Raw genomic sequence first — 27872 nt, 5'->3', positions numbered from 1 at the left:
TTGCAGTCCTCCACCAGCTCTCCTTTCTTGCTGTTGTTAGTCAGCCTGCCCTGAACTCTTCTCAGTCTCACTTCTCATTCCTGACCTACAATGTTCCCATCTGTTTGGCTTGGAAAAATAGATAATCAAACTAAGTAAATTTTGGGTAAGGCCAAAGAAGACTCAAGTGAGTGGTTCTCAGCTGAGGGTTCTCTGTGGACCTTAGAGCCTAACTCAGAGTGTCTGTTCGACTTCCCAGCCTGACAGCCTGATAGTGACCAGCAAACATATTTGGACACGTGGTTTCTAACAAACAATGCTAAAAAAGCAGTGCTGCCATATGAGGCTCTGTAGGCCTTCAGTCCTCTCCACAATAGGTTCATGTTCTTCCTTCCACACCGAGCCAGAGCTTCATTTCTCCCTCCCTCAGACTTTTCCCACAAAGCCTGACTGAGGGCTCAGGGCCAGGGCCTCTCAGTAACTGCTGCAGTGGTTGGCCTCAAGTTGTGATTCAGTATTAGAGAAATCCAACTGTAAAATTTTTGAGGAAAGTCACCACTGGGTCTCTAAAGCTTATTGTTTTCGTCTAAAACAGGTTGTTCAGTTCTAAAGGTGGTAGGGGATATTGAAATAATCTCATTTCAGCTTCTATATGTATAGCTGAAGAAAACAAAGCCTTGAATGGAAAGTGACCTGATTGAGATCACTGAGTCTGTGGTTGCTAACTGAGCAGTGTTCCTACCTTGGGACAGTTTGGCCACCATGGTCAGAGGTGCTCTCCTGTTTGTTGTGATACATCTGAACTTGATGGCTGGTAAGTGGTACAGCTTTGGCAGCAGTGTGAAGTAGGTGGTCTCTTTTCTGCCTTGTTTCCCAAGCTTGCTGGGATATCACCTTAGTGCACACTAGATTTCCTACTGGTTAGAAAAAGTGATTTGGAACCTAGTAACTGTGTAGACAAAGGTTTATCCAGGAAGATGTTCAGGGCAGCCTTATATTACAATAATGAAAAATTGGCAATAGCAGGTCCAGTGTTGGGTTGATGAATAAATTTTGACATTGCCATGTAATTGAATGTTTTGCAGCCATTAAAACTACATGTCTAGATGGAGGCGTAGGTGGAAACACTTTGCCTTCTCACACAACAAAATCTAAAAACAACAAAGTTTTAGGAACAATAAATGCAGCCAAACCACAGAAAATTGAACAATATGGAGTCCAACAACAACGAACCATTCAGCTAGACCCAGCAGTGGAGCGGGTCAGGCAAAAAAGATCCCCCGACCCCGGCAGCCTAGGGCGAATCCCAGGTGTGGGGTAGCAATGTGGGGACCCAATGAAGGCACAAGGCAGCAGGCTGACCACAGTCACACATTTGCGCAAAGATAAACCAGCGAAGGAGCAAGCATTGAGATAGACTGTGCAGGCCCCATCAGTGGGAAGGAGCATAGGGGACCGCTATTGCTCCCTCTCTGACCCCGCCCCCACATACAACGTCACAAACCAGCTACCTGGGTGGCCCCACCCTGGTGAACAACTAAGGCTCCTCTCCTCGTACGTAACAGGCACGAACAGATCAAAACATGGCTCAAGAAACCCCAGAGCCCATAAATCTAAGTGAACAAGAAATTGCCAACCTACCAGAGGCACAGTTCAAAACAATGGTAATCAGGATGCTCACAGAACTGGTTGATTTTAGCCACAAATTAGAGGAACATATGAAGGCTAAACTAATTGAAATGAATGGACATGCACAGGAAACCAATAGTGATAGAAAGGAAACTGGGACTCAAATCAAGGCAGTGGACCAGAAGGAAGAAAAAATGACCAAACATAAAAATATGAAGAAACAAGAATTCAAAAAAATGAGGAGAGGCTAAGGAACCTCCAGGATATCTTTAAACACTCCAACATCCGAATTATAGGGGTAGCAGAAGGGGAAGAGGAACAGCCACAAGTGGAAACCTTATTTGAACAAATAATAAAGCAGAACTCCCCCATTCTGGCAAAGGCAATAGACTTCCAGGAAATCCAGGAAGCTCAGAGAGTCCCAAAGAAGTTGGACCCAAGAAGGAACACACCAAGGCACATCATCATTATATTAGTCAAGAGTAAAATGAAGGAGAGAATCCTAGAAGCAGCAAGAGAGAAGGGGACAGTCACCTACAAAGGAGTTTCCATCAGACTGTCAGCTGATTTCTCAAAAGAGACCCTACAGGCAAGAAGGGGCTGGAAAGAAGTATTCCAAGTCACAAAAGGCAAAGACCTACATCCAAGATTGCTCTATCCAGCAAAGCTTTCATTTAGAATGGAATAACAGATAAAGTGCTTCTCAGATAAGATCAAATTCAAGGAGTTCATCATCACCAAGCCCTTATTATATGAAATGTTAAAGGGACTTACCTAAGAAAAAGAAGAGAAAAAAGATGAACAGTGAAAGGACAGCAAACTCACAGTTATTAACAACCACACCTAAAACCAAAGCAAACTAAGAGGACAGCTAGATCAGGAGTGAACCATAGAAAGGAAGATCACATGAAGGGTTAGCAACAGGGGAGTGGGAGAAGGAGAAGGGGGGAGAAGTTACAGAAAATAAGTAGCATAGACAGTAGATAGAAAATAGATAGGGGGGAGGGCAAGAATAGTAGGGGAAATATAGAATCTAAAGAACTTGAGACACGTGGTCATAAACTAAATGGGGGGAAATAGTGGGGGAGGGGTGTGCAGGGTGGAGGGGAATGAAGGGGGGAATAGAACAACTGTAATGGCTTAATCAATAAAATATATTTAAAAAATTACATGTCTAGAGTTGTTAATAACAAAGAACATTGACAAAATCACTGGTCATTTTTCAGCCTAATATTACAAAATTAAGGCAGAAGTAAAATGTAAGAAAGGCAGTACAAAAATTGTATCCAGTATGACTTTAACTATGTAAAATATTTTCGAAGACTAGAGAGAAAGTATTCCAAAACGAGTTTACCGTTTTTTGGAGAGCTTTCTTTTTTATTATTTTCTTTCTGCACTTTATAAAATTTCTAGAATATCTGTATATTATTTTTATAAATTAAAATGTATTCATTTTAAGCTATTAAAATTAATGTTTAATTGAAAATTGTTAAAGATTTTATTTATTTATTTTTAGAGAGAGGGGAAAGGAGAGAGAAAGGGAGAAACACCAGGGTGAGAGAAAAACATCAATTGGTTCCTTTTCACAGTCCCTAAACTGGGGACCTGGCCCACAACACAGACATGTGCCTCGACCAGGAATCGAACCAGCTACCTTTCAGTTTGTGAGATAATGCCCAACTCACTGAGCCACACCAGTCAGGGAAAAAAAATTTTAAATTTGTTTTTAAATTTCCTTTTTAAAGAAGAAAATAGCCAAAATGTTAACTGGTCACCAATAAAGGGAGACACTGTGTACCATCTATGTACTGGCTGTCACTTTTTGTAATGCACGTGATGCTGCTATGAGAGTTTTATCATGATGTAATCCTTTGGGGTTTTATGAATTTGCTATTGGAGATATTCAGGGTCAAATATGATAGTTAATTTTCTGAAGGTCACAAATAATTAATTCTGGAGGCATGATGTGAACCCAGTCTGCCTTCAGAGCCATTACTGCCTTATGGTCAAGATGGAGAAAGGGAAAGGAGATGGAGAGAGCAGCAGTAATGGTAATGGTGATTGGGTAGTGGGTCAGGGGGTTGTCGAGGGCAAAAGCTGTTCAGGTTAGGGAGACAAGGTAAAAAACCATATGTAAACCTGCCCCGTCAAAATAGAGAGAAGCTGCATGGCTCATGCTAATGCCACAACCACACCACACCAACACTGAGTATTGTGCCACCAAAGTAATATACAGGGTGGGGGAAAGTAGGTTTATAGTTGCTTGTGTGGAAAATAATATAAGAATTAATAAATAATAATACAGGAATAAACTCTGTGTTTCATATATTCACAACTATAAACCTACTTTTGCCCCATTTTGTCTAGGATTATTTTTCTTACCCCATTGCCCCTGAATGCAAGCTAGCTATTTTGCCTGATACTTAACTAAAGAAAGTGATTTGTTCCAATGGTGGAAGGGGAAAAAAACTGGCATGTTAGATTGATTTACATACAGACAGTACTAAACTGTGTGTTATTTCTTTTTGAGTTTAAGATATTTTTAGAAGTAATTTTTAATACAGTCATTCATGGTGGATTTAGAATGCAATCATTGTAAGCTCTAATTCTACTTTGTGTGCTCAATAAATGAATGTGCCTGCTGTTGGTGTGCATGAGTCTATTCTCCTTGTGGCCACACTTATTTTTCATCCTGGATAACAGGCAGCGGGAGCTGCAGGCTGTTACAAAATCAGCTATCTTCCCACCTGCCATGATCAGTGAATCCGAGCATGTTCAGGACTGCTAAAGACAAGACAGGCTGCAGCAAGAGGAAGCCCTGGGCCTGGCCTTTGCCAGGTCTCAGGTACCTGGCAAATTGTCAGTAGGCACAGGTCGAATGGACCCAGCAGGAACTGGACCCGATGTGCCTCTGCAGGATCCTGCCAGCCTAAACCACTGGGTCTGTTGTTTGGGTTAAATCCATCAGCATGTGGCATTCATTGAATCTGTGTTCTTGTCCTTCCAGTTACTTTTCTGGCAAAATAGAACCAGCTTGTTTTCTCATTCTATTTTGAGTTACTTGTCCTTTAAATCTTCAAAAAGATTGCAACAATCTGCCGATAACTATTTAATCTCTGGTGTATCATATTCCCCTGTCAATAAGATATGTATTCATTTTTCATTCATACCTAAAATTTTCTTAAACATAGTCATGGAGAAAGAAACATTGAAATCATTCAGTACAAATTAATCACTATCCTGCAGACCCCTCTGCATCTTCACTATTAAAGGGTCACATTGCCTCTGGGGGCAGTGTCAGGGATTTTGAATCCTCCATGTTATAAGAATGTCTGTTCATCTGACTACCTGCCACGCAGGAAGGTGATGAGACTTTTTCTTAAGTTGAGCTGAAATCTGCCTATCTGAAATATAACCCTGGTTGTTTTAATTTTCCTAAGAGAATAATACCTACTGGCTCTTCAACAATACTAAAAATACAAATGACTAACTTAATAAAAGCAGCAACAGAAGCTGAGCACTTTCCATCTCATCTAATGCTAACACCTCCCTATGAGGAAGGTTCTGTTATTACCCCAGTTTCACAGATGAGGCTCAGAGAACTTGAGGACTCCAGTTAGCTGGCCACACTCAAGAGAAGAGCAGTGAGTCACCACATCATGCTGGCTCCAGCTCTTCAGGTGACAACCTTTCCTGTGTCCCAACATGATACTTCTGTCCTTTCCAATCCCACATCTTTTTTTCTATTTACATATTAAATAGTTGTGTTTCTTTGACCATTCCACATATAGTAATTCTTTTTTTAAAGATTTTATTTATTTATTTATTTATTTATTTATTTATTTATTTATTTAGAGACAGGGGAAGGGAGGGAGAAAGAGAGGGAGAGAAACAATGTATAGTTGCTTCTCACATGGCTCCACTGGGGACCTGGCCCACAGCTCAGGCATGTGCCCTGACTGGGAATTGAACTGATGACCCTTTGGTTCACAGCCTGTACTCAATCCAATCCACAGAGCTACACCAGCCAGGGCATATTCTTAAACATGACACTCAGGTATTCCTACTTTCTTTGGATTCCTTTTAATTTGACAGAATCCTGTGAAAATTTGGTGCCCGTGAGGAAGCCGTACTTTTTAATAAATATTAGTTTCATTTTAAATACAGAATTTACACATAAAAATTTATGCTTATCATAAGAAAAGTCATGCATTATTTTATTCTTGTCAGAGAATAGCACACAGATGTGACTGTGGACTTGGAAGTCAGTGTCTCTGAATTAGTTGAGCCTAAAACAGTAGTTTGCAAACTTTTTCTGTAATGAGCCAGATACTAAATATTTTAGGCTTTATGGACAATACAAGTCCAATGCATCAACTTAACTCTGCCATTGTTGACAAAAGCAGACATAGACAATATGTAAACAAATGAGCATGGTTGTGTTCTAGTAAAATTATTTCCAAAAACAGGCAATAGCTTGGTTTGAAACCAGAATCATTAAAAGGTTTTCCTTGAACATTAGAAAATATTTACAGGTGAATGTTAATTAGGGCAGTCCTGGTTATTTTTGTATTATTAGCACAATAATAATACCACATGTGAGTTTCAAAAGTGTCTTGGTCAGTAAATTAATATATTGTCACTCTAGTATTATATGACTTTAAGGTTATTAATGAGACTAAGATGAGATAGAAACTCTGGTTTCTGTCCTTAGTTCATTCAGTTATTTTGTGTTATAATAGTTGGGACCTTTCTGCATCAGATGATTTTTCCATACGATTCTTGTTGTGTTCCAGTCCAAGAAGAGGGCCTGGCAGTGGAGAGAAGCACCAGGAGGGAGGGTACAGAGACTTCCTAGCCCAGCTTTTTATAGTACTGCTTGTGTGCTGGCCATTCTTCTGAGGGCTTCATATACACTATGTCAGGAAATACTAGATCTGTCCAGAAAGTATCCATCCATGTGCTAAGAAAAGTAGAGATATTTATTGAAGGAGATACAAGAAATATTGTACATAGGACTGTGACGCCTCAGTTCCCTTCAAAGTAAGCACCTTGGGACCTCACATGGTTCTCCCAGTTGCCATGAGGTGCCCCATCATATGTTGCTGAATCTCATCCATGTTCTGAAATTTCTTCCCTTACAAAGGTGGCTTTAGTTTCAGGAAAAGCCAGAAGTCACAGGGCACCAAATCTGGGCTGTAGACAGGGCTGTCACCTGGATGATTGGATGTTTTGCCAAAAAACTGAACTAGACGTGATGCCTGAGGGAGGAGTGTTGTTGGGATGAAGCTGCCAATCACATGTTGCCAATCACTGTGGCCTTCTGAATCATCTGAATAGTTTCCTCAGAGGAATGTTCAAGCTTAATGCAAAATTTGATGCAGATTTGTTGCTGTACTTGCTCAGTCATTTTGAATGCAAGGCCACATAGTACATGTGCTCACTCAATGGTGTCTACTGCCCCCTCTGACTATTACGGTGAAGTACAGTACATTGTTCATGCATGTGCATTCCAGTCCACTCCCCTTGACTGCCAGGTTACAGTGATGTCGTACAAACCATTCTTGTTATATTAACAAAGGTTGGACTTTTTCTGGACTGACCTTGTGGTTGGTTTTGGATTCAAACCTGGACTGTCTAACCCCAGAACCTAAGTTCTGTCGGTGATTAAGTATGAAATAACTAAATCTAATAAATCACTCCAATGTAAGCAGGACAAGATTGAGATGAGGTGGAAGGAATCATACTGTATACTCAAGATCAGACATCACCTCCTTCCTACCTTACTCATCTTAAGTATGAACATCACAGAGGTCAGTGAGTGTTTGGTGGGACCTTTCAGTGGGAGTAAAGAAAGTGCAAAATCCTATGCCTTCTGGTTGGAACAAGCCTCCAGATTTTGGAAGAACTTGAGGCCAAAAGATACCAGGTGGGCATCTTTGGACTTTGAGGCATATAGGGCTTGCTGAGTGGCTTCGGGCCTACTTTTTACATGAGAGCTGCCTCTGGCATAGTGAGGACTTTTTGTAGCTAGGTTGAAGGGTAAGAAGGACAAGAGAATCTTAATCCTGGCTTTGCTTCTCACTGGTTAGTACTTCTCTGCAGCTGAGTAAAAAGTCAGCACAGCATCTTCCTGGGAATTAAAATGTGTATTTCCCTGGGACAGTGGAGAGACAGCAGCCCACATTAGGCTCTTATATGTTTAGACCCCCATTCTAGCTCAGTGATTGGAAGAGAATATCAAGTTGTATATAATTTTCAAAGGGAGTTGCCTTTTTAGATAAACCTGTGCCAAAAGGAAATCTTTAAAAATAATTCCCATCAACTCATTATTTCTGGGTGGTATTTTTTTGTATAGTTTCCAGAACAGTGACCCTAACCACAGTGAGGACAGTCATTTTGGGAACTTCTCACTCAGAGAAAAGTGCAAAGAAGGGTGTCTATAGGTTTGGTAATAAAACTTCTCCCAGGAGTGGGAGTGAGAGTGGAGAGCCAGTGGGTATGCCTCCTGGCCCCAGCTTTTTAACATGTATTCTTCGAGGTGTATTATAGTTGGTGTGTTTTCCCACACTTTCAATGTTGCCTCAGGACAATTGTCTAAGTTCATTTTGGCATCAGGACAAATGAGAGAATGTTTCCTGTTTGCCTGACTCTTGCCCCAACTTCATTCTCTCTTCTGTTAAGCTCTTGGCTAAGTATTCTGCATTTTAACTGACATTAGGGCACCAAGTGCAAAAATCTGCAAACAGTTAGCTTTCATGTTTGAGCATGCTGGTTGGAGCATACAAAAGTTAAAGTTTTCATAGCATGGAAAGATCACCCTCTGTATAATGCATTAAACATTTAATAACTGTACTAATAATCCTGAACACTTTTAATGGGCCACACGGGAGCCTTAATGTGGTAAAAATGTATTTCTTCACTGTCAAGTTAACTTTCATCACATTGAGAGAAATTCTTCGAAACAGCTTTTAGGGGTTGGAAGTTTATAAGCCTAGAAACAAAGAGTATATTCTGAAAGTAATTTTTAATGTAAAATATACAATAGAAGTAGAGGACTATTAACCGAGAGCTTTGTGCATTTCTCTACAGTTTTAATACTTTTAGGTTGGGGAGAAGTATGCCACCACTATGGTGCAACTGCTGTGTGTCAGATTAAGCAATTGTGGGTGGGTTTAGCATCAAGACCAACAAGACAGAAGACCAGTCTCTGTGGTCCCAGGACCTTTCACTTTGATTGGGAGTAGAAATGTGGGCTGTTTGGCCCATCTTGAAACATTAAAAAAAATACAGTATCTTGCTCTTGCATCTTGACCACCAACATGCCATCCAGACTGAGGAAGACTTGGAAATTTCTGGGTCACATGAGCCATAGCCACGGCTGCATTGGCAACACAGAAAGCACCCAGGAGGCTGAGGTAATACTGGTGGCTTACGTCATCGCGGGATCAACTTTGACAAATGTCACCCAGGTTACTTTGGGAAAGTTGGTGTGAGGTATTACCACTTAAAGAGAAACCAGAGCTTCTGCCACACTGTCAGCCTTGATAAACTATAGGCCTTGGTCAGTGAGCAGACATGGGTAAATGCTGCCCAAAACAAGGCTGGAGCTGCTGCTGTCATTGATGTGGTGCTAGGGGGCTACTACAAAGTTCTGGAGAAGGGAAAGCTCCCAAAGCAGTCATTGTGAAGGCCAAATTCTTCAGCAGAAGAGCTGAGAAGATTAAGAGTGTTGGAGGGGCTGATGCTCTGGTAGCTTGAAGCCACATGGTGGGCAGTTCATTAAATTATCACAGTGCCAAAAAAACCCACAAAAACCTTCAGTACCTTTGGAGAGAAAAATCAAATGTTGATATGTATTGTATTAAATTGAATTTACACTTATTTCTTAGTTATAGCATTTTTAAAGGAATTGTTCTTGGTGAAACAGGTGTGCACTTGAAATGATGCAGTCGCTTTCCAAAGTGCAGTAAAGACCAAATAGGGACCAAGTCCAGTAATGTAATTACCAGTTTTATTTTGTTTTTGTGTATTTAAAATAGTCTTGGCTCCTTGCTCCAAATGAATTCCAGTCAAAACATTGAAAATTGTAATGTACATAAATTAAGGACTTAGGAAACTGATATTTTCAAGTATTTGGAAGGAAATGATGTCTTCTGAATAAAATTCATGACTTAAGCATGGCTCTTCAGTTCATATGCCTGATTACTGTACTTGAATGGCATTTTTTTTTAAATTTGAAAGCTTTGTTGTGTTTTTGAAAGCATAAGACTATCAATTAGTTCTTTAAAGTCAGTATTTTAAGAACAATCAAATCTTTTTTGATTTTGCTGTTAGTCACCTAAGATCTCTTTCTTGCTTCTTAAGGCTATTTTTATCTGTGCCATATGCATGGCCTGGAGGTGTCTTCTTTGCATAGTTAGGTGCCCACACACACACACACACACACACACACACACACACAAAATGTAGATGCTAGGAAGTTTTTAATCTTTGAGGAGAGGTTTAGATTTTTGATTCAGAGAAAATAAAAAGCTGTTTACTACGGTAGATAGATAAGGTAGTTAATATTATTGAGCAAAACTGAGGTATGACTGTGAGGCTTCTAAACTGACTCCAGGGACTGTTCCAGAAGAGAAATTCCCATGCATTGGCAGCATTCTAAGATGTGTGTTTGTTTGCATGTTTCAGTTCTGGGATATTTTATAACAAGTCAGATTCTTGCGTAATAGCTCATCATCAAGATGATTCTAACACAGAAAAGCTCCAAAGTTCACCCCACCGAAGATAGCCGTGAGGCAAACATCAAACATCAAGTTTGCTGCCTTGTTTTTTAGAAGGAATTTGCTGGCATTAGCCAAGAAAATCCTAAAGTGGCTTAGGTCATCTTCATTGCCTTTTATCCATCTTTCCCGTTAACAGTGAAAAATGTCTCAGCAGTTACAGCTTTGTTCTAAAGTGGCCCATAATTTTGTCTGTGTTTTACATCCCAGTGGATTCCTGAAACCAAATATGGTATTGCTTCTCAGAGAGGTCTCCTTTTCCTTTCCCTTCAATCTACACAATATTTAATAGATTTATTTTGAGGTCAAGATTATCTTTTGGGTCAACCTACAACTTTAAACCAGATAAAGTAATGTGGTTAGCCAAATAATAGTTGAGAGTGAGCATGAGAGGAGCTATGTATGTTCATTCTGATCACTGTAAATTGTCAAATCATCATACTTAAGAAAGCATTCCTAAAAATTTATGAAATTATTTAAACCAGTCTTTTCTTTCATCTATTGCTGGTTCTCTGTTTTTATACGTACCACACAAAAAAGACTGAGCTCTGTAACATCTGTCCTCAGGTGGTCAATGCCATGCTTAGTTATAAAGCCCAGCACTGCCAGAGGCCAAAGGTACTACTGTAGCCCTCAGTCTGGCTTGATGGGGGTGGGCGGAATTCAAAGAGAGAGAAGGAAAAAAGGGAGTAGATTCAAAACAAAAGATAGACATAGACCAGAACTCTATGTAAGGTAAGGAGAAACAGGTGGTCTAATCAGAAATGGTTTGTCAGTAAGCATCTTCCCATTTTAGAAATACAAAATGCTACATTTATTAAAAGAAAGGAAAATGTTAAGTGCTTGCTTTAGGGAAGTGGGTATATCTTATTTGTTAGAAGTTCAGGTTCTGGAGATAGACAAGCCTGAGTGGGGCTTCTGGCACTTTTGTTCCTGGCTCTTTGACTATAGGCTGCTCACTAACTGCTTAGCACCCAATTTCTCATCAGTAAATTTGGGCAGTAGAGGCGGGTAAATAAATAGTCCTTGCTTCATAGTATCAATAGAAGGAATAAGTTAAGAGAGCATTTCATGTACTAGGGCAGCACCTGGCACTTAAAAAGCCTTCAATATGGGCTGACCTATGGAGCCACTGTCTGGGGTTGCTAATGAGTGACCTGTGCTGATGCTTATCAGCAAGGAGTCTGGTTCTACCTTTGTCGGTTCACCATCAGTGTGATCCTGAGCTAGTATAATAATAAATAATTCTGTTTAGAAAAAAGAAATGTTTTGCCAGGAAGGTGTGCTTGCTAATTTTAGGCAAATGTTAATTAAACTGACATCAGCACTTTCCTGCTGGAACTTGAACCATGTCTCTCTGACAGATGGTTATTCTTTGACCAGCACTGGGGGCCTTTCTAATACAGGCAGAGGTGTCTGCCTACCACAGGTGATTAATGCTGGTGATGGAAAGATAGTTTGATATTCTTTCCTGTTCAGTGTTCTAAAAGTAACATTTGTGTAAATTCACTAATAAATTGATTGCATTAGAGACATTTTTTAAAGTCCACTTTAGTGAGATATAATTGACATAAAATCAAATGAACCCATTTAAATGTACAGTTGAAGGAGCTTTGACAAACATCGGTACAATAACCACTCCCTTATGGACCTGAAAACAGCTTTATTGATACATAATTTACATACTATAAAGTAATTCCATGAGAGTGTATAATCTGGTGGTTTTTAGTATATTCATTGACTTGTGCAACCATTACCACAATGTAATTTTAGAGCATTTTTACCACCCCAAATTGAAACCCCATACCCATTAGCAGTCACTCATTCTTCAGTCTACCTCTACCCCCATTGGTGACCCAGCACTCCCACTTCTAGGCAAACATCAATCTACTTTCTTTAGCAATTTGCCTATTCTGGACATTCCATGTAAATAGAACTGGATAATACGTGGTCTTTTGTGACTAGGCTCTGTCACTTAGGATATTGTTTTCAAGGTTCATCCATATTGTAGCATGCATCAGTACTTCATTTCTTTTTATAATTGAATAATATTCCATGGTATGGGTCAACTACCTTTCGTTTACTTACTCATCAGTAAATAGGTATTTGTGGTTTTTTTAACTTTCTGGCTATTATGAATGATGTCACTACTAAGCATTTGTGTTAAAGATGTTATGTATACTTGTATGTTTACATATTTATTTTTAATTTTATTGATTATACTATTACAGTTGTCCCAATTTTTTCCCCCTTTGGTCCCCTCCACCCAGCAACCCACAACTCCCCTCAGGCCATCCCCATATCATTGTTCATGTCAGTGGTCCTGCATATAAATTCTTTGGCTGCTCCATTTACTATGCTGTACTTTACATCCCCATGGCTATTCTATAACTACTCATTTGCACTTCTTAATCCCCTCACCTCTTAGCCCATCCCCCTGCAACCCTCTTCCATCTGGCAAACATCAAAACACTCTCCATATTCATGATTCTGTCTCTGTTCTTCTTGTGTGCTTAGTTTGTTTTGTAGATTCAATTGTTGATACATAGATATCTATTTATTGCCACTTCATCGTGCATAGTTTTGAACTTCTTTTTTTTAAATAGTTCTTTTAACACTTCATATAACGGTTTGGTGATGATGAACTCCTAGAGTGTTTTATTGTCTGGGAAGGTCTTACCTGCCCTTCAATTCTAAATGGTATCTTTGCTGGGTAGAGCAATTTTGGCTGTAAGTCCCTGCTTTTCATGACTTTGAATATTTCTTGTCAGTTCCTTCTGGCCTTCAAAGTTTCCTTTTAGAAATCAGCTGACAGTCTTATGGGAACTCCCCTGTAGGCAACTAACTGCCATTCTCTTACTGTTTTTAACGTTCCCTTTATCTTTAACCTATAGCATTTTAACTGTGATGTATCTTGGAGTGGGCTTCTTTGCGTCCATCTAGTTTGGGACACTGTGCTTCTTGAATTTACTTGCCTGCCTGTTTCCCTCACCAAATTAGGGAAGTTTTCTTTTCTTTTTTTTTTTTTTTTTTTACATAGATTTGCAATTTCTTACTCTTTCTCTTCTCCTTCTGGCCCCCATGTGATGTGAATATTGGAACACTTGAAGTTGTTCTAGAGGCTGCTTACACTGTCCTTGTTTTTTTGAATTCTTTATTCTTTTTGTTGTTCTGATTGTTTGTTTTTTGCTTCCATATATTAATCTAAATCATTGATTTGATTCTCAGCTTCATTCACTCTGTTGTATCCCTGTAAATTGTTCTTTATTTCAATTAGTGTATACTTTGTTTTTGTCTGGATCTTTTTTATGGTGTTGAGGTCCTCCCTAAGTTACTCGAGCATCCTTATAACCAGCATTTTGAACTCTGCATTTGATAGATTGTATATCTCCATTTGTTTAGTTTTTCTTTTTCTGGAGTTTTCATCTGTTCTTTGATTTGGGCCATGTTTCTTTGTCTCCTCATTTTGGCAGCCTTCCTGTGTTTGTTTTTTATATATTAGGTAGAGCTGTTATGACTCCCTGTCTTTGTAGCATTGCCTAATGTAGTAGGTGTCCTATAGGGTCCAGCGGCACAGCCTCCCTTATCACCCAAGCTGGGTCCTTGAGGTGTACCCTTTATGTACGTATCCTCTTGTAGTTAAGCCTTGATTGTTGTTGGCAGGTCAATGGGAGGGTTTTACCGAGGCAGGTCAGCTGCAAGGACTGGCTGTGACCACTGACCATCACCCTCTGCCTTCAGTGGTGGATGAACTGTGTAGGTGCAGGGTCCGTAGCTGTCCACTGGGTGTTCAGGCTCTGGGGTTTCCCCAGTGGTGCAAGTTAAGGTGAGTCCCCACCTGCGTTTTTCCCAGGGCCACCCTGCATGAGTTACAAAGCAATCTGAGGTGGCTACTACTTGTGCTGGGCTTGGAGATTCTCGGCAAAGCCAAGTTGTGAATCTAGGCTGGTGGATGCTAGTGCCAGCCAGGCCTGGGGCCATTTAGCTAGAGGTTATGGAGCTAGGGCTTTACTGAGGTCAGCTGTTGCTTGTTTGGTAGGATTAAGGAAGTTTGATAAGATTAAGGAAGACCATCCATTCCTATGGAAAAGTCACGGTTAACAGTTTGGGTGGTCCTATAAGTTGGGTTGATGGAGTCTCAAAGGATTTCAGAGTAGAGCAAGTAGTGTTGGCAAGGTTGATGGAGTCTCGGATATGGCACCAGTCTGCCTGCTCTGTGGTTGTGTTGGGGGAGGGCTTAGAAAATGGACAATGACTTCTGCCTGCCTTTCTGTCTGAGAGAAAGCTATCCCCCAGCTTCCACTTTGATGCCGGATACTTCGGTTCATCTCTTTAAGCCACTAGTGCCTTTTAGGCTGCTACCCTGGTGGCGAAGCTCAGTGGGAATAAGTTCATATGTGGGTTCCTTAAGGAAAACTGCCTGGGACTCCAGAAGTTTCTTTCGCCAACTCAATCCCCACTGGTTTTTGCAACCAGAAATTATGGGGACTTATCTTCTTGGCATTGGAACCCTGGGCTGCGGGCCTGGTATGGGGCTGGGACTCCTTGTTCCCAGTATATCCCCTCCTGAATTTTTATCCACCACACATGGATGTGGGATCAGCCCATTCTGCATCTCTGCCTCTCCGCCTCTCCTACCAGTCTGTATGGATGTGGGTTTCTTTAATCCCGCAGTTGTCAGATTTCTATTCAACTCGATTTCTGATGGTTCGGAGTGATGGTTGTATATTTTTGTTGTCATTTTGATGTGGTTGTATGAGTAGGTGAGCCATGTTTACCTGTACCTCCAGCTACACTTCCATGTTTTTATTTCTCTTGGGTACATACCTGGTAGTGGAATTGGTAGGTCCCATGGTAACTGTATGTTTAACTTTTTGAGAACCTGCCAAACTATTTTCTAAAGTGGCTATACCATTTTACTTTCCAACCAGAAATGCAGGAGGATTCCAGCTGTCTCCACATGCATGTCAACAGTTATTGTCGATCTCGATTATAGTAATCCTAGTGGGTTGAAGTGATATCTCATTGTGGTTTTAATTTGCATTTCCTTAAAGGCTAATAGTGTTGATCATCTTTTCATGTGCTTATTGGCCATGTGTTTATCTTTGGAATACTGTCTGTTGAGGTCTTATGCCCATTTCTAAATTGTCTTTTTATTGCTGAATTATAAGAATTCCTTTAATATTCTCATCATATCAGATATATTGATTTGCAAATATTATCTCCCATTCTGCAGTTTGTCTCTTCACTTTCTTTGTGCTTTGGCATATAAGGTTTCTAATTTTGATAAAGTCTAATTTATCAGTTTTTTCTTTCTCACTTGTCATTTTGGTATCATGTCTATGAACCATTGTCCAACCAAGGTCATGGAGGTTTACTACTATGCTTTCTTCTAAGAGTTCCATAGTTTTAGTTCTTACATTTAGGTCTGTGGTCCATTTTAAATTAAATTAATTTTTATGTGTGGTTTAAAGAATGGGTTCAACTTCATTTCTTTGCATGTGGATAGTTAGTTGTCCCAATACCATCTGTATGAACATATGTTTTCTTTTCTTTTTTAATTCTTCCCCTATTTAATTGTCTTGGCATCACATTATAGACTTTGAAAGAAAGACAATAGTTCCATGTACCACTGCTCTCCATCCAGTTTCTGCTCCCCAGAAGTGATCACTCTAAACTCTTAGCAGTTTCTTCTGTTACTTTTTTACCTCCATGTTTCTAAATAGCATGCTTTTATGGTGATTTCTGGAGTATTATGAAAAATTCAATATTTAATTTGGACATTTTTATATAAATACATATTGTGTTTTCATGATAACAATATTTACTGTTGAGCCAGGTAGTATACTCTGATTACATTTCATTTTCTGTAACATTTTTGATTTCCTTTGAGTTAAATTCTATTCTCCCCTTTTGGTTTTCATTTGCTTGTTCTCATCAGTAGCCTGGTTGGTCCATTCTTCACCCTCCAGCTGTTCTTTAAAATCCCTGTCATTACATTTCTCCTGGTGATCAGACCCAGCAGGTTGTCTTTCTGTCTCTTTTGTTCTGAGTTTCGTCCCTCCTGAATTCCTCTGTTACTCCATTCATTCCAGGCTGGTTTCTGTCCACGTTGCTTTCTTCCAGGGACTTTTCGTTGCTCTTCTTTAAGAGTTCCCTTCACCTCTCTGCCTTGGGTTCCCTGCCTCCTAGCTCAGCATAAATGTTTTCTGCCAGAGATTCTTTACATATAATCAAGGACCCTGGTGCCCAGATTAAGGAAGCTCCTTATTAATACTCAAGGTAATTTATATTCATTTTTCTGCTCACAGCTACTGAAAATGAATTAAAATCAAATAAGAATCCTGAGTCAAGAATAGCTAATGTACCCAGAAAGCAGTCTTATTTATTAGGATTCTAATTCTAGAAACCAAGAATTTACCAGGAAAAGACCAGAAGTGGTCCCGAATCCCCAAATATGGCCACTAACACTCAAACACTTTCCTTACCATGTCTGTTTTCATTCAAATCAGCTTCACATTTACATACAATTCTAAAATGTTTGAGCTTTGTAGGGCACAAAAGATAAATTGCATAATTTAAAAATTAGGAGCAGAGGGAATGCTAGAGGTAGGCACACAGTGAACAGTTAGAGGTGCCAGTTAGCTAAGGGAACAAATGGGGAAATTATTTTAAATGTCAATATATAATTAGTAAAGATATGAAGCATATACATCATTTAATTTTGTTACAGAAAGTCTTGTATGAGTCAGGATCACACAGAGGTATGGCACTCCTCTGTGGCTGGCCTCCCTCCTGCCTTCCTTCTAGAGATATTTATTAAACAGCTTCTTTTGTGCTAGGCACTATGTCTGGCACTCTTTGTGAACACAGAGTGTTTTCTTTTTTAACAGATTATTTTTCTGACTTTTTATTTTAAAGATTTTGATTTATTTTTAGAGAGAGTGGGAGGGGAGGAGAAAGAAAGGGAGAGAAACATGTGCGAGATCCATCGGTTGCCTCTCACATACCCCCATCTGGGGACTTGGCCTGCAACCCAGGCATGTGCTCTGACCAGGAATCGAACCCGTGACCTTCCAGTTTATAGGCCAGCACCGAATCCACTGAGCCACGCCAGCCAGGGCTCAATACAGTGTTTTTAAAGGAGTAGGTTTTAATTACCTGGAAAATAATTTTATGTGGAATGATCTGTCACAATTACAAATAAAATAAGTATTACTTTATATTCTTATGAGAATAGAATGTCTGCTGGGACCTAGACTTAATCCCCTTTATCTGCTTTTAAAAGCACCTCATAGGGGTATCTGTTATCAATAAGACAAGAAATAACAAGTACTGGAGAGCATATGGAGAAAAAGGAACCTTCATACACTGCTGGTGGGAATCTATACTGATATAGCTACAATGAAAAACAGGGAGGTTCCTTAAAAATTAAGAATAAAGCTAGAATATGACCCAGCAATCCCACTTCTGGGTATCACCTGAAAATTTTGAAAACATTTATTTATAAAGGAATATGTATCCCCTATTCATTGCAGAATTATTCAAAGTAGCCAAGACATAGAAACAACCTAAGTGTACTTTGATGGATGATTGGATAAAGAAGGTATGGTAAATATATGCAGTGGGATACTACTCTTCCATAGAAAGGATGAAATACTGTGTCTTTTTTGAGAATATGGATGGATATTGAGATTATTGTGCTAATCAAAATAAATTAGAGAAGGACAAGAACCATATGATTTTACTCATATGTGGGATATAAAACTGAAAGCAACAAACGAACAAACAAAACAAACACATAGATACATACAGCACTATGGTGGTTACCAGAGGGGAAGAAGGTAGAGATGAATAGGATAAAGGGGGTCAAATACAGAGTCTAGCACAAATAATGCCCCCTTTTTATTATATAAAAATGTTTTATTACCAAATCATAAGCATGTAATTCTGTAACATAACCTTATCACATTCAAGCATATTTTATGACATTTTAGGTTAAATTATTCAAATTGCTGTCCATCTTGTGGTAGACAGTCACGTACCCTGCCAACCACACTTAATGGTGTTACCTCTGCCAGACCCTGTATTTGGTGACAGGAGGACACTGGACTTTGGGTAGTGAGCACACAGTACAATGTACAGATGATGCATTACAGAATTGTGCACTTAAAACTTATATAATGTTATTTTCCAATATCACTTCAATAAAGTTTAAAATTAGTAATAAAAATACCTCAGTGGTTTTCCTGTAAATGGCATTTCTATCACTAAGCTAGTTGTGTTCAGTAAGTTAAAGAAAGTATCTATACATATGTACATTTATGTGTGTGTGAGTATGTATGATATTTTAAAAAATCTGTGTTCTCCCTTCCTCTCTCCTTCTCTCTGGCCCTTTTTTATCTTATTGTGTAACACTGTCTTAGTTTACCAGGAAGTCCATTATTAGAACATGTCAATATTCTAAAAAAGAGTTTTGCATAACATGTTGAAATAAAAATATGCTGTATACTGATTGTTTATGTTGGGGAGCTATCTTCAAGTCCAACTGCTTCCTAGAACAAAAAAATGTGGAAATGGTCTTAATCATGATTGGGACCAGCCCTTTCAGGTTGTCCAAAGGAGGAAATGGAAGTTAAGCATTTTTTAGTGAATACAGGACTGAAGTGGAACCAGAATCTACCTGCTATTCCATCTGTCTTTGTCATTAAGAAAAGGCAGCCTGATTTGGGGGGTTGATCGAGTCCTTGCACAGTAAATGGGATTAATTAGAGCTTCCATTAACCACCATCATAAAACAGAAAGAAGCCTCCATGGCAAGTGATAGAGATCACCAACATAGAGTAGCAGGTGAAGGCTGGGGAGAGGTGAGCTCAGCAGTACAGGGAGGTTGAATAGGAGTTTGATTAAATGAGTTGTGACATGGAAGCATTAGGGATTATTAAGCTAAAACTTGAAAATGCCTGTTTTGATTTGCTGTCAGTAGGAAATGTAGGTGGTTATAGTTAATGTGATGATCCCATTAGTTCTCCCTTAGTGTTACCTTTTTGGGGGGATCTTAGATCTATTTTGTAAAGATTTATTAAAGTCCCCCACCCCATAGATTGGAAGTATACTTTATTAGTAGGAACTCGTCCTCCCTTTCTTCCCCCACCCCGCCCAGGCCACTCAACAGGGAGCAAGGAGAGTATAAAGGAGTGAAGGAGACACGTGGCTCCTGGCCTCCTGGGCCTGTGTGTACCAGTAATACTGCATGAAATGAAAATCTACATTTGCTGGCCTGTTTCTTCTCACCCACATACCTCACCCAAATCAAAATGTCCTTCCATCACACAGGTATATGTTCCTTGGGAAGAAGGTAAGTGTGCTCACATGTACCCTCCTGTCAGCTTGGGCAGGTGCTACTTTTTTTTTTCCCCTACAGAGCACCTTCCTTGTTCTTCCTAGCCATGGAATCTCTTAATCCATAACCCACCCATGCCACAACAGCCTGGCTACAAAATGATGATGGGAACATCTCTCCAGCCCCACAGTGTACTGCATTGGTGGGGAAGGGGTTCCACCACAGGGTTGCTCAGGCCTTTTGTGAATACAGAGTTTGGTAGGATGGCAGGTCACAGCTACCAGGCTGAACCCAATAAGCTGTTACTGAACCCAATCACCCTGCAGTTTCTCCCAGCCATTTAACCTCTTAAGTCTCAATGGGCTAGAGACCATTGTCATCCTCTGCTTTTGATGGACATGCCTGTATGTATGTGTCTGAACCCCAAGTGCAAACAGAGGTCTAATACTTCCTCTGCATTAGAGCTCTTGGCACGGGATGGATCAGTGGGAACCAGAGGTATGGGGAAAGTGGCGGTCATTGCCTCCTTGGCCAGATGAACCCCAAGCTCAGATCTGCCCAGAAGGAACACTCTGTGACAAGATGATGTGATAGTTACTGAGAGATGGAAGTGGTTGATAGTTTTCTCCTCCTGATAGAGGTTTATATTAAATTTGTTTCTAATGATAAAGTTACACTTAAGCCAGTTCCTGGAGGGAAGGGGAATTGAATTCATTTAAATCACATTTAACTGGTTTTCATGGTAATCATTAGATTGGCCATATTTGTCTTATCACAGTGGCCTTTTCAACTGATATCTATGTGGATGTAGTGAAATATTTCTGTATTTATGTATCCCTATCTATACAGGTATGATTTTATGGAGATAGATGAATTAGTTACGGGATTAGATAAAGCAATAGCCCCTTCATTTTTACTGTGACATTATACTCTAATAACTCTTTCTAAAATGAGACTCTCAAGGGAGTTAAGGACCACAACTGCTTATTCCCATCCCCCTCCCCAGTGCTTGGCACAGTCCCTGGCACCAAGGCACCCAGTGCTGCCTTATTGAATGAAGGAAGGATTTATTGCAGGAGATGATACATTTACACTATCTGCTAGAGGATGTATCATGTGAGAAGCTCATGTTAAGCTTTAAAATCATGAGCAGACTAAGAAATCTTACACAGTTACCTTTCATTATATAAATAAAAATTCACATTTCCACTTAGCTATAACTGAATTCTTATTTGAATTTATTATATCAATTTTAAAGGATGGGAACAGTTGATGAAGGGTTTGTTTTGTTTATGAATTAGAAGTTTGTTATGTTTTGTTTATGAATTAGGAGGCAGTGGTGTTCGGTGGTTTGTTTTTGTTCCTGCCCAGCATGGGTCTGGTTGGTCTAACCTAGAGCTTGAAATGCTGGCTTGGGGGCCAGTGGGCCCATGGCCTGGAGACTCTGGCATGGGAATATGAAGAAAATAGGAAGGCCTGGTGGCAGCAGGCTTGCTTGGGTAAGCCCAGTTATATGCGAGGGAAGAAAGCTTCAGGCCTCGTGGGGTTGGTGAAGCGGATGGGCTGTGTCCCTTTGGCATTTATTACCCAGTTACAGGGATGGTTCCCAGAGCTCCAGAGTGGGGGGGAAGGTGTGGGGGTTGGCCCTCTGCAGAGTGTCTCTCGTGTCTGCTCCTCTAAGGTCATTAGTTTGGTTCTTCTCAGACCCTGCTGCAGCCCCAACAGTTGCAGGTTTATATGTTACAGGTGTGGCCATGGGGGTGACACTCTTGACCACGCACCTTGCTTTAGTTCCACATTGCTGAGAAACATGAAATGACTGTTCCATTAGCTATGGCCAAGCCCAGTGATGAAGTCAGAAACACACAGGGCTCCCAGGGGCCCACTCAGTGATGATGAGAAAATAGTCATAGGAAAGATATTTAATTGGAAATTCAGTTTACTATACACATAAAAATGTCTTTGATCTTTAAAATAATTAATATTTTTGTGAGTTGCTTTCAAGTTTTTATTTGACCTGTGGGGGCGCGAGATGGTAGTGGTGCTATAAAAGTATTAGGCAAGATATGTATGTTCAGAAGACAGCAAAGCAGTGTCAAGAAGGAGAACTAGGCAACCACCAATTACTTGCCATTTGATCTTATCTTTCCAGATCCTAAGTTATACAGCTCTCATAAATGGGGATAGTGATTCATGCTTGCCTATATTTTAAGATTCTGATGAAGATTAGGTAACATTTTGCCCCCAACCCTTATCTTCTCTTAGTCTGTATACTTCCCCTAAATGTCTTTCTTTCCTACTTCTGTTACTACCTCACAAGTACATTTTATCTGATGACCTCAGATATGTACATCTAATCTAAATTTTCAGGAGAAGCCTATTCATCAACCACCTGAAGTTCAGTGGATCTAGAAACATGATCTCCTGCCCCATCATCACTCTTGTGTGTTTCTTGGACATTCCTCCCTTCTCCCCTCTTCATCTTGGCCATCCATTGTCTTGGTTCGAGTCATCATCTGCTGCTGCCAGACTCTATAGTAGCCACTTAACTGCTTCATGACTTCAGTTTCTCCCTTCTGCACCCATGTTTCCTTTTGGAGCCAGGGTGATAATTGTTATTTCTGTGTGTGTGTGTGGTGTGTATGAGAGTGTAGGTACATTTTTTATACTACATGATAGAGTCCTTAACACACTATTTAATATAAAAAGAAGGAAATCAAAAGAAAACCTTGGCAGTCATGTCTGTCTGCCTTTGTTTTCTTTCAAATGTGGTTTCTTTATAGTTGTTTTTTTATCATTTTGTTTATGTATATGGTTTTAAATAGTAGGTGACAATACTACAAAGATTTTAATGAAAAGTACAGTAGTGGGCCTCTGAAGATTTCAAGATGGCTGCAGAGTAGGTGGAAGCTACCCTCATTTTCTCCCAGCCTCTGAAATTACAGCTAAATTATAGAGCAATCAACCTGACTAACCAACTGACATCTAGCTGAACTGAAATATTTTAACCAAGGATGTACAGAAGAGGGCACATAGAGACTGGTAAGGGTGGAGATGCACAAAGGGCTAGTCCCCGCCCCCAGGTGCAGTGGCTAAGAAGCTGGAGGTATATCTTGGCTGCAAAACTCCCTCCCCCCAGGAGCATGGGGTTTTAATCCCACGCAGGGATCCCCAACCCTGGACAACAGAAACAGGAAGAGGAACCTGCATAGCACCTGATAGTGAAAATCAGTGGGGATTCAGACCGCCTGGAAGATCCAGACACCACTTTCCCAGGGACATGCTTTCCTGTTGTTGCATGACAGTGAACACCCAAGCAGAGCATCAAAAAAGAGGGCAGGGGATTTTAAGAAAGAGGCAAGTCTAAGGGACCTCTGGGACAACATCAGGCTTAATAATGTCTACATCATAATGGACCAGGAGAAGAAGAAAAGAGTAAACAAGGGATGGGAAACTTGTCTGAAGAAATAATGGCAGAAAACTTCCTAACCTGATGAAGGAAAAAGTCACACAAGTTCAGGAAGCACAGAGAGTCCCAATCAAGATGAACAAAAAGACCTGCACACCAAGACACATTATAATTAAAATGATAAAGATTAAATACAAAGAGAGAATCTTAAAACCAGCAAGAGAAAAGCAATTAGTTAACAACAAAAGAACTCCCATAAGGCTGTCAGCTGATTTCTCAACAGAAGCACTTCAGGCCAGAAGGGGTTGTTAAGAAATATTTGAAGTGATGAAAAGCAAGTAACTGCAACCAATATAATTCTATCAAGCAAAGCTATCATTTAAAATTCAAGGCAAAATAGAGAGCTTCCCAGACCAGGAAAAAAAAGACAGAAAAGCTAAAAGATTTTATTACCACTAAACCAGCATTGCAAAAAATGTTAAAGGTCCTATTTTAAGAAGGGAAAACGAAAAGAGAAGCTGAAAGACAGAAGAAATACATATAGAGAATAGAATGGCAATAAATAAGTACCTATCAATAATAATCTAAAATGTAAATGGATTTAAATGTAGCTGAGTGAATAATAAAACATGACCCATATATGTGTGTGTGCTGTTGACAAAAGACCCACATCAGAAGAAAAGATACACATAACTGAAAGTAAAGGGATGGAAAAAGAATATTCCATGCAAACGGAAATGAAAAGAAAACTGGGGTAGCAATGCTTATATCCAACAAAATAGACTTCAAAACAAAGGCCATAACAAGAAAAAGAAGGTCACTACATAATACTGAAGTGATTGATCCAATAAGAAGCATATGCTCCCTTGAAACATATGCTCCCAACATAGGACCACCTAAATATGTAATAAAAATCTCAGTGGACATTAGGAGAGAGATTGACAGAAATACAGTATAGTAGGGTATTTTAACACTGCAGTGCCATCAATGGATAGATCTTACAGATCAAAAAATCATCAAATCAACTGTATCCTTAAATGACATACTGGATGAGATGTATTCAATTGCTATTTACAGAACACTCATACCAAAGCAGCAGAATGTACATTATTCTCAAGTGCATATGGACAATCTCAAAGACAGACTACATGTTAGGACACAAAATAAGTCTTAACAAATTCAAGAAGATTGAAGTCATATTAGCATCTTCTCTGACCACAATGATATGAAACTAGAAATCAACTATAACAATAACAAAAAAACCAGAAAACATTAAAACACGTGGGGGTTAACTAGCATGTTATTAAACAATGAATGGGTTAACAGTGACATTGAGAGCAGATAAAAAAATTACCTGGTAAAAAATGCAAATGAACATACAACTCCAAATCTATGGGGCACAGCCAAAGCACATCTGAGATGTGCTTCATAGCATTACATGCCTTCCTCAAAACCCAAGAAAAATATCAAATAAACAATCTAACCTCACACCTAAAAGAACAACAACAAACTAAGCCAAGAATATGTAGAAGGAAGGAAATAATTAAAGTCAGAGTGGAAATAAATGATAGAGACTAAAAAAAAACCACAACAGTAAAAGGATCAGTGAAATCAAGAGCTGGTTCTTTGAAAAGGTAAACAAGATTGTGAACCTTTAACCAGGCTCATCAAAAAACAAAAGAGAAAGTAACCAATTTTTTTAAAGTCAGAAATGAAACAGAAGAAGTAACAACTGAAATCATAGAAATACAGAGGATTGTTTAAAAACATACTGTGAACAGCTATATGCCAACAAATTTGACAACCTGGGCAAAAGGATAAACTCCTAAAAACATTCAATCTTTCAATACTGAGTCAGGAAGAATCGGAAAACCTGAATAGACTATTACAACAAAGGAAATTGAATCAGTAATCAAAAAAACTCCCAGCAAAAAAGTCCCAGCTGGGATGGCTTCATGGGTGAATTTTACCAAATATTCAAAGAAGAACTAACACCTGTCTTTCTCAAACTATTTTCCAAAAAATCAATAGGAGGGAAAACTTCCAAGCTTTTTTACAAGGCCAACATCATCCTAATTCCAAAACCAGATAACGATACAAAGAAAGAAAAATATAGGCCAGTATCACTGATGAACATATATGCTGAAATCTAAACAGAATTTAGCAAACTGGATCCAGCAATACATTAAGATCATGCATAATGATCAAGTGGGATTTGTTCCAGAGCTGCAAGGTTGGTACAGTATTTGCTAATCCATAAACACAACACATGAAGGATAAAAATCACATTATCATATCATTAGATGCAGAAAAAGCATGTGATAAAACCCAGCACCCATTTATAAGAAAAATTCTCAGCAAAGTTAGATTAGAGGAATTACACTTCAATGTAATAAAGGTTATATATGACAAACCTCTAGCCAACATCAAATTCAATGAGCAAAATCTAAAAGTGTTTCCATTAAATCAGGAACAAGACAGGGATATCTGCTTTCACCACCCTTATTCATCATAGCATTGGAAGTTCTAGCTACAGCACTAAGACAAGAAGAAAAATAAAAGGCATACAAATTGGAAAGGAGGAAGTAAAAATGTCATTATTCAGAGATGACTTGATATTGTACATAGAAAACCCCAAAGACTCCACCAAAAACTACTTTATCTAGTAAAAGAATTTGGCAAAGTAGCAGGATACAAAAATAATATTCCAAAATTAGTGGCATTGTTATATGTTAATAATTAACTTAGAGAAATTAAGGAAACAATCCCATTTACTATTGCAAAAAAGTTACCTAGGAATAAATTTATAAAAGATCTGTTCTCTGAAAATTGTAGGGGGGAGGTCCAAATAAGTGGAAGCATATACCATGTTCATGGATTGGAATAATTAATATCATTAAAATGTCCACATTACCCAGAGCAGTCTGTATGTTCCATGTAATTCCTGTTAAAATATTGTATCAGTGGCATATTTCACAATTCTAGACCAAATATTCCAAAAGTTTATATGGAACCAAAAATAAGACTGAATTGCCTCAACAGTGTTGAGGAAGAACAAAGTTGGAGGTATCACAATACTTGGTTGCAAACTACATACAAGATCATTGGAATCAAACCAGTTTGGTTGTGGCATAAGAATAGGCATATAGCTTACTGGAACAAAATGGAGAGCCCAGAAATAAACTCATGCCTTTATGGTCAATTAATATTCAACAAAGGAGGAAAAAGCATACAATGGAGTTAAGACAGTTTTTCAATAAAACTGTCTGGGTGTTGGGAAAATTGGACAGGTGTATGCAGCAAATTGAAACAAGACCATCAGCTTACACCATACATGAGAGTAAACTCAAAATAGATAAAAGACTTAAATGTAAGTCATGAAACCATAAAATTGTTAGAAGATAACACAGTAAAATCTCAGATATCTCTTATAGCAGTATTTTTGCTGATATGTCTCAGCAAAAGACATCTTTTTCCTATTTCCCTTGCCTAAGGGAAACAGGAAAATCAACAGATGGGACTACATCTAACTAAAAAGCTTCTGAACAACAAAAGAAAGCATCAACAAGATGAAAAGGTAACCCACTGTATGGGAGAATCTATTTGCCAGTGATATGTCTGATAAGGGGTTAATCTCCAAAATATATAAGGATTTATATATTTAACACCAGGAAGACAAACAATCCAATTAGAAAATGGGCAAAGAACCTGAATAGACACTTCTCCAAAGATGACACTAAGTAGCCAATAGACATATGAAAGAATGGTCAATGTCACTAAATATCAAAGAGATGCAAATTAAAACCACAATGAGATATCACCCCACACCTATCAGAATGGCTATCATTAACAAATCAGTAAACAAGCACTGGCAAGCATGTGGAGAAAAGGGAACCCTACTGCACTGTTGGTGGGAATGCAGACTGGTACAGATACTGTGGAAAACAGTACGGAGTTTTCTCAAAATATTAAAAATGGAACTGCCTTTAGACCTAGTGATTCCAGTACTGGAAATATAACCTAAGAATCCTGAAACACTAATTCGACAGAATACATGCATCTCTATGTTCATTGCAGCATTATTTACAATAGCCAAGATACTGAAACAGCCCAAGTGCCCATCACTAAATGAGTAGATTAAAAAGCTGGGATACATTTATACATTAGAATACTACACAGACATAAAAAAAGATGAAGGCAATCTTACCTCTTGCTACAGTATGAGGTCTGTCTGGAAAAATTCTAGCCATTTTTAATATAAGGAGAACAATTTGTGCAACATCGATGTAACCTGGCAGCCGAGGAAAGTGGACTGGAATGTGCATGTGTGAACAGTGACAACTTCATTGTAGTAGCCATTGGGAGTGGTAGACACCATAGAGTGAGCATGTGTACAACTGTGTGGCTGTCACATTCAAAATGACTGAGTAAATAGAGCAATGAATCTGCATCAAATTTTGCATTAAGCTTGAACATCCCTCTGTGGAAACTATCCAGATGATTTAGAAGGCTTTTGGGGATGATGCAATGAGTACAGTGCAAATATAAGTGTGGCACAAACACTTCAAAGATGGTTGAGAATTTGTCGAAAGTGATCCATGTTCTGTAAGGCCTACAACAAGCAGGACCCCTGAGAATGTTGAACATGTACAGGCTGCGATGAACAGATCAGCCACTGACAGTGCGAGAACTAGAACCTGATCTGGGGACTCCAAAAATTACTGTGTCC

The 27872-nt window shown here is 39.2% G+C and overlaps 1 protein-coding gene and 1 pseudogene across 1 annotated transcript in view; both read left to right on the top strand.

The window, feature by feature from the left end:
• Positions 1–27872, top strand: part of SLX4IP (SLX4 interacting protein) — a 231868-nt gene that overhangs the window by 87124 nt on the left and 116872 nt on the right. The gene's annotated exons all lie outside the window — the stretch shown is intronic.
• LOC119042692 (60S ribosomal protein L27a-like) lies at positions 8176–9432 on the top strand (annotated as a pseudogene).

The sequence above is a fragment of the Artibeus jamaicensis genome, unplaced genomic scaffold, assembly GCF_021234435.1.
Source record: "Artibeus jamaicensis isolate MK-2021 breed Jamaican fruit bat unplaced genomic scaffold, CSHL_Jam_final contig_685, whole genome shotgun sequence".
In the NCBI taxonomy this organism is placed as follows: domain Eukaryota; kingdom Metazoa; phylum Chordata; class Mammalia; order Chiroptera; family Phyllostomidae; genus Artibeus; species Artibeus jamaicensis.
This window is presented reverse-complemented; position numbering and strand designations above follow the sequence as displayed.